This window comes from Muntiacus reevesi, chromosome 2 (assembly GCF_963930625.1).
Source record: "Muntiacus reevesi chromosome 2, mMunRee1.1, whole genome shotgun sequence".
Taxonomy (NCBI): Eukaryota; Metazoa; Chordata; class Mammalia; order Artiodactyla; family Cervidae; genus Muntiacus; species Muntiacus reevesi.
Genome location: NC_089250.1, coordinates 176,700,974 through 176,708,381, shown reverse-complemented (window position 1 = coordinate 176,708,381; position 7,408 = coordinate 176,700,974).

Genomic DNA, 7,408 nt, shown 5'->3' with positions numbered 1-7,408 from the left:
GGAAGAGTAGCCCTCACTTTCTGCAAATAGAGAAAGCTCAGGTACAGCAAGGAAGACCCAGTGAAGCCAATAATAATAATAGATAAATTAATTTAAAAAACTAAACAAGAAATTTTAGAAACTTTAGGCAAGAGACTCATCTTTGTACCAAGAGCAATATGCCACTATTGAAAATACAGGATGGTGTGATCAAGTGTGTTCATTCTAGTCATAGAAACAAGTGCCTTGAAAATCACTGGGGTGAGTACATCAATTATACTTCAATTTAAAAAAAATAGGGAAAATTTTAATCTAAAAAAGAAAGGAAGAAAGAAAATCACTGAGGAAAGAATGGTCTTTTCTATGAAAGATGAAGACTCTGCCCCATCCCCCCACCTCATACCATATTCAAGCATTCATTTGAGGTGGATGGAAACCTAAATGTTGAAAGATAAGACAATAAAGCTGCTAGAAGAAAACATAGGAGAGTTCCTCAGTGTCTCTGATGTAAACAAAGTCATGTAAACAAGTACTTTAAAAATTACTAACCATGGAATAAAAAGTTGGTTTTCATAACTAAGAACATCTCATCAAAAGAGATCATCAAGAGAGGTTGGAATGAGATACATATGTTTGCAATCCATATCTTTTGACAAAGGACTTATTTCCAGAATATTTTGGAGAACCACAAATTAATGAGGAAAACACGGACGACTCATTTTATTAATGAGTTAAATACTTGAGCACAGACACGTCACAGAAAAGGGCATCAAAACGGTGAGTGAGCACCTGAAAAGGTGGTCATCATTGACACTCATCAAGAAAATGCAAATTAAGAGCAAACAGAAGACAACCAACCATCTGCCAAGTTGGATAAAATGGAAAGAACTGACAGTGGCAAGTTCAGGCAACAATGTGGAGCAATTGGAACTCTGGTACACTGTGAGTAGAACCCAAATCCTTAGAATTACTTTGGAAGACTGTTTGACAGTGTCTGCAGAAGTTATACACACATATTCCCTATGATTTAGCCACTTTACTTCTATGTATATACTCAGTAGAAATGAGTGCTCTTCCCCCAAAAGACAGGTATAAAAATATTTATAGCTGCCTTAATCATAATAATCCAAACTGGAAATAACCCAATCATTCTGCTACCACAGAATGAATAAGTAAATTGTGGTGCATTCATATAAAAGAATACTGTGCAGCGATGAAAAAGACATATACCCATGGATAATCTCACAGATGGAACATTGAGTGAGAAAAGCCAGACACAAAAGAATATACACACGAGTCCACTTATATGAAGTCAAAAACAGGCAGCTTGGTGGTTACTTCTGGTGGGGAATTGCTTGGGAGGGGGCTGAAGGAGCCAGCTGAAGACGTTTTAGTGGTTGGCCGTATGGACATATACATATGAGGTGTGCGTGTATGTGTACATACGTGTAGGTGTATTTAGGTGTACATATGTGTATGTGCGTGCGTTAGTCACTCAGTTGTGTCCGACTCTTTGCGACCCCATGGCCTGTAGCCCGCCAGGCTTCTCTGTCCATGGGATTCTCCAGGCAAGAATGTTGGAGTGCATTGCCGTTCCCTTCTCCAGAGGATCTTCCCGACCCAGGGATCAAACCTCCTTCGTTAACCGTTTGAGCTACAGGGAAGTCCTTATGTAGGTGTGTTAATGTATAAATGTGAATGCCCATCAAGATGTAGAGCAGAATCAGCGTCTCCAGGTGGTTCTGGATTAGTTGGCACAGTTTCTTTTGGTCCATTATTATTGAACGAAGGCACACAAAGGGGTCCCCAAGTGAATCCCTGGGTTTTAGACAGCCCTTGACTTCACCTTGAAATGCCACCTGATTTCCCCTTGTTCGTCAGAATCTATCAGTCCATTCAGGGTAGTAACTCCTTCTCTCTCTACTGATTGGGCAGGTGGAAATGCCCGAATGCCCCAGGAGTCGACTGTTTCCAATTTACCAGAACTGTGACTGTATTCCCTGGAGTGATAGGTGACTGAATCTCAAAATCTAGTGAATGTAGGGTTGTGTGGATGGAAACAGAAATTTCTTTTTTTTTGCTTTTTGTGTTTTTTTTTCAACCTTTTAAGAAATTTTATTGAAATGTAGTTGATCTACAGTGTTGTTAATTTCTTCCGAACAGCACAGTGACTCAGTTATACATATGGATATTCTTTTTCATATTCTTCTCCATGACGGTCCGTCACAGGATATTGTCTATAGTTCCCTGTGCTATACCATAGGACCTTGTTGTTTGTCCACCCTGTATAAATAGCTTGCCTCTGCTAAGCCCAAACTCCCAGCCCTTCCCTCCACTGCGGGCCACCCCTCCCCCCAACTTGGCAACCTCAAGTCTATTCTCTGTATCTTTGAGTCTCTTTTGCTCAGTTAGTCCTGTCTGACTCTTTGCAGCCCCATCGACTGTAACCTGCCAGGCTCCTCTGTCCATGAAATTTTCCAGGCAAGAATCCTGGAGCCAGTTGCCATTTCTTACTCCAGGGGATCTTCCTAACCCAGAGATCGAACCACCTATCTCTTGAATCTCCTGTATTGGCAGGCAGATTCCTTACCACTAGCGCCACCTGGGAAGTCCTGAGTCTGTTTTGGGGAAACAGAAATTTAAGTGAATAATTAGATGTAATCTGTAAGAAAACACTCCGCCTCCACTTCTAGTTTGCAGCCGTGAACGGTGTCTTGTTTTTGTTTTTGGCCATGCCTCTCGGCTTGCACGATCTTAGTTCCCTGACCTGGGGTCAGGCCAGTGCTCCCCGCAGTGAAAGTGTGGAGTCTTAACCCCTGGACCACCAGGGACGCCCCTGTTCTGTGTGTTGTAGAATGACACCTGGGCCCCACAGGGCGTGGTCTCTTAGCTGGCACCACAACTGATTCAGTGAAGCCATCCCATCTTCTACTGAGTAACAGGGCACATGCTAAGGGTGGTGAATTCCAAGGGGATGAGCCCGTTGCCAAGCTCCCTTCACCTAAATGGAAGGGACTTGGTCAGAAGACGTGTGGTGTGGACACCTGAATAACCGTATTGAAAACAGTAGCCTCCACCCTTCTGCATATTCCCCATTCCTTTCATTGTGCTTTATTTCCGTTAACATGTATTATAGAAGGCTGCGTGCTGATGCTTTTGAATCATGGTGCTGGAGAAGACTTTTGAGATTCTCTTGGACTGCCAGGAAATCAAAGCAGTCAATCCTAGAGGAAATCAACCCTGAATATTCATTGGAAGGACTGATGCTGTAGTTAAACATAAAATAGTTTGGCCCTTGATGCGAAGAGCTGACTCATTGCAAAAGACCCTGATACTGGGAAAGACTGAGGGCAAAAGGAGAAGGGGGCAGCAGATGGTGAGATGGATGGGCGGCATCACTGACTCAACGGACATGAGTTTGAGCAAACTCTGGGAGATGGTGAAGGACAGAGAAGCCTGGTGTGCTGCAGTTCATGGGGTCGCAAAGAGTCTGACACAACTCAGCAACTGAACAACAACAATAATAGCTCTTATCTCGCCCAATATGTCCAATAATCTTCCCTCCCAACCAGAACACATGCTCCATGAAGGCAGAATTTTTGTCAGTGTTGTTTACTCTTTTCCCATTGCTTACAGCACTGCCTGGAGAACTAAATTCTAGGCCTCCAATCCTGGTGACGGGGATGACTGAGGGCTCACCCAGCTTTTGTTTCATCGCTTTATTATCTGCGTGGTATTCAGACACCTGCACATGTTGGCGAGCAGGCTGGCTTTGTACCAGAGACCTGGACCTGTGTGTGACTCATACACCCTCGGGTCCCTGCGCACCTGGGGATGGCATGGCTGACATTCCTGATGGCATGTGGGGCAGGAAGGAGGCTCAGGGGTTTGTCATCATTTCAGGATTCCTCGAGGTGACTGGCCTGAGGCCAGTCCCACGGAGAAGCACTTCGGTTCCTCTGATCAACCGTAGAACTGTTACCCAAAGGTAGGGTCTGGCTGCTTGCTGCTGAAATGCCAATAAACAGGCCACGTTTGTGGAAAGGAAAATCTGCTTTATTTCAGATGCCAGCAACTGGGGAGGGCAGACATCTGTCCAAAGGCTGACTTTCCCCACTGGCCACCAGTGGGCAAGAGCTTTTATAGAGAGCAGGAGAGGGCTACACGCAGAAACAGCACAATCAGCTCTGACAGTCATCTTCAGGTTGGTCATCGGTGGTCTGACCAGTATCATCTTGACTGTTTTGGGTACAGCTAATCTTCAGTTCCCCTTCATGGGTCACAGCCTTGTCATGGGAAAGGGGCTTGCATCACTCAATGAAGCTATGAGTCATCCCGTGCAAGGAGATCAGACTAGTCAGTCCTAAAGGAAATCAATCCTGAATATTCATTGGAATGATTGATGCTGCAGCTCCAATACTTTGGTCATCTGATGCAAAGAGCCGACTCATTGCAAAAGACTCTGATGCTGGGAAAGATTGAGGGCAGATGAGATGGTTAGATAGCATCGCCGACGTGAATGGATGTGAATCTGAGCAAACTGCGGAAGCTGGTGAAGGACAGGGAAGCCTGTGGTACTACAGTCCATGGGGTCATGAAGAGTCGGACTCGACTCAGCAACTGAACAACAACACATCTTCAGTTCCAGGGTCGGCTTATTTCCAATTCTTTGAGGTCAGTTCTCTGATTGTGGCAGCTCATGTCATAGGTACAGTCCGGTCACTATGTAGTTAATTTCTCCACCTGGGATTTCAGTATCTATAAGACAGCTCACAGGATATGGATCAGAATATTATCTCTAGCCCTTGAGAAAGAACTAAAGGTCCTTGACTGTACTTAGTGACCACATCATTATCATTTGATCTCCTCTGACTTTGTTTTTCGTATGTTCTCATTTCTCTGATTAAACTTACTCTTTGACTGAAGGCAAAATGCAGGCAGAGGACGTGAAGTGGAGGGGGGGCAGGCAAGGACAGGGTCCTGCCCTGTTTCAGAACAGAGGCATCAGCTGCAACTGTACAACAGTCCTCGAATAGTATTCTCACGTGCAACGCTGAGAGATCAGCAGCCCCCCGCCCACAGGCAAGGTCCTGCACAAACTCGAAGCATACACAGCTGGTGCGGAGGAGGGAGGGACGTGCAGGAGTGAAAGGGTGGTGGCGGGCACGCTGCTCGAGGTGCGGCGGTGGGAGGGGCGTCAGGATGTACGGAACACCGAGATCAGACAATGGCTCAGGTTCTTACCAGCTGTATGTTCTTGGGTCAGTCACCCAGCCTCTCCGAGCATCAGCTTCCTCAATCACCAGGACTAAAACAACTCACCTCCTGAGACTGCTAGAAGAAAGGTTGAACAGAGGCTTTCCCGACACTTCAGTGGTTGACTCCACACTTCCAATGCAGGGGGTGCGGGTTCAGTCCTTGGTTGGGGAACTGAGATCCCACATGCCGTGTGGCCCGGCCCAACAAACCAACCAACCAACCTTCTGGCTTCTAAGAGCGGCCACTGCGAAGGTTAGGTCAGGAGTTCCGGCGAGGCCCCGTGCCAAGGGGGCATCCATCTATTTGGTGGGGCTGGATGCGCGTGGGGAAGGCTTTCCCCTTGACCCCGAGTGTTGCCCTGAGCGGGCACACCCTTGCCGCCTCCAGGATTGTCTGCGACCCCAGGAGGGCCTTTCTCGGTTGTCTCTCCCTCTGGCGCTCTCTCTTAAACTCCCGGACGTCAGAGCATCCCCACCAAGACGTGTGAGGTCTCCCTTTAGGCCTGGCGTGTTCGGCTCAGGGTTCCCATGCGGCCGGTCCCCTTGGGCACGAGAGCTGAGCTACATGTCCTCGAGTCTTGCTGCTTTCTCTGAGCAGAATCCTGGGTTGCCTCACCTGAGCTGGGGGTGGCAACCAGCCCATCTCGCAGTGACATGCATGTCATCCAAGCTCTCCAAGCCAGCCCTGGGGGGACGCGGGGGTAGCCTACTTGCCTCCACACGCACGTCTCGAGGTGGAGAGTGGACTGGGGTGGGGTCTCTGGGGACCCCAGTGTCCTCAGTGATGCCTGGCACACAGCTTCCGCCCGCGAGAGCTGGCTAGAGAGCAGAGATGGGTCCTACAGGCCGGTCACATGGGCCCGGACTACGGTTCCTGCAACAGGGGTTGATGAGAAACCGGGGGAGCCCTTTCCTTCCAGCCTGGGCTGGAGGGAGCCGCCTCATCTTCTTGGCCTTCCCAGCCGTCCGTGGAGCTTCTGTGACGTGGCCATGGGGTTAGGTGATGTCCGGGGGTTGTGGCTCAAAACCTATGGACTGCTGGTTTTCATAGATTTAGTCGGTATTCTCAAAAGAATGTGGCTCTACTTGCTGTCTGCCCCAAGGACCATTTCCAGAGATGTTGATTGATTGTTCTGGAATACTCGCACCAGTTACAGCTGTCTTCCCAGGGAGAGGGGCCACTGAACTGCTTATCCATCCTTAATGTAAGTCATGCCTCTACCTGTAGCTTTTCCAATTAGCCGTGCAGCCTGGGGACACTTTGAGGCCAATCCAGATAGAATGCGTTATTTTCTACAAGTTGCTCTGGAGTCCCACCGTCTGGCTCTTCCACCCGTGTTTAAAGCAGCATTTCTGAGTTGATAGGTATCTAGCATGTTTCCACTTTTTCACTATTTCAGGACGTGTCATTCCTTCTTTTATATTGTCCTAAATTGGCTGCACTGGGTCTTAGTGGCAGGCATGTGGGATCTAGTTCCCCAACCAGAGATGAAGCCCTGGCCCCCTGCATTGGGAGCATGGAGTCTTAGCCAGTGGACCACCAGGGAGGTGGTCCATCTTATTTTTGACTCCCAGATTTATTCCTTCTCCCCGACCTCTCCCCTGGGCTCTAGAATGTTGGAGTCTTCCCTTTAGAGATTTCACGTGGAGCATCTCCAACTTAAAGACCCAAAGCAGGTTCTGAGCCATAGTGGTTTCCCCGAAGCCACTCTCCCCCTAGGCCTTCCCCACCTCGGCCAGGGACCCCCCTCCCCACCCCCCCACCTTTCTCTCACCGCCGTGGGCAGGAGCAACCACCACCTGCATGAGAACAAGCAGAGGCTGTCTACTCCGAACTTGCTATAGCAGGAGGGTCGCCACCATCGCTGGGGGCTGGCAGAGACTCAGGCAGAGGGGTGGGGCTTCATGGGGGAAAGAAGAGGAGGTGTCAGGTGGGTCCTGCCTGGAGCCTGCCCCCGGGGGAGGCTGCAGGCAGGCTCCCTGGAAGTGAGACGTCCGGTGCTCCTGCTGAGGGCCGCGTACTTGCTTTTCTCCGGTTGGTCCTGAGTTGGAAGTGGGGCAGTTGTCAGTTACGGATCAAGTCCCGGCATCTGGGGCCGATGGCTGCAGGGGTGTCTGTCTGGGGCCCTGGACTTACCGATCTGGCTGTGGGATGTTTGTGCATCTAGTCA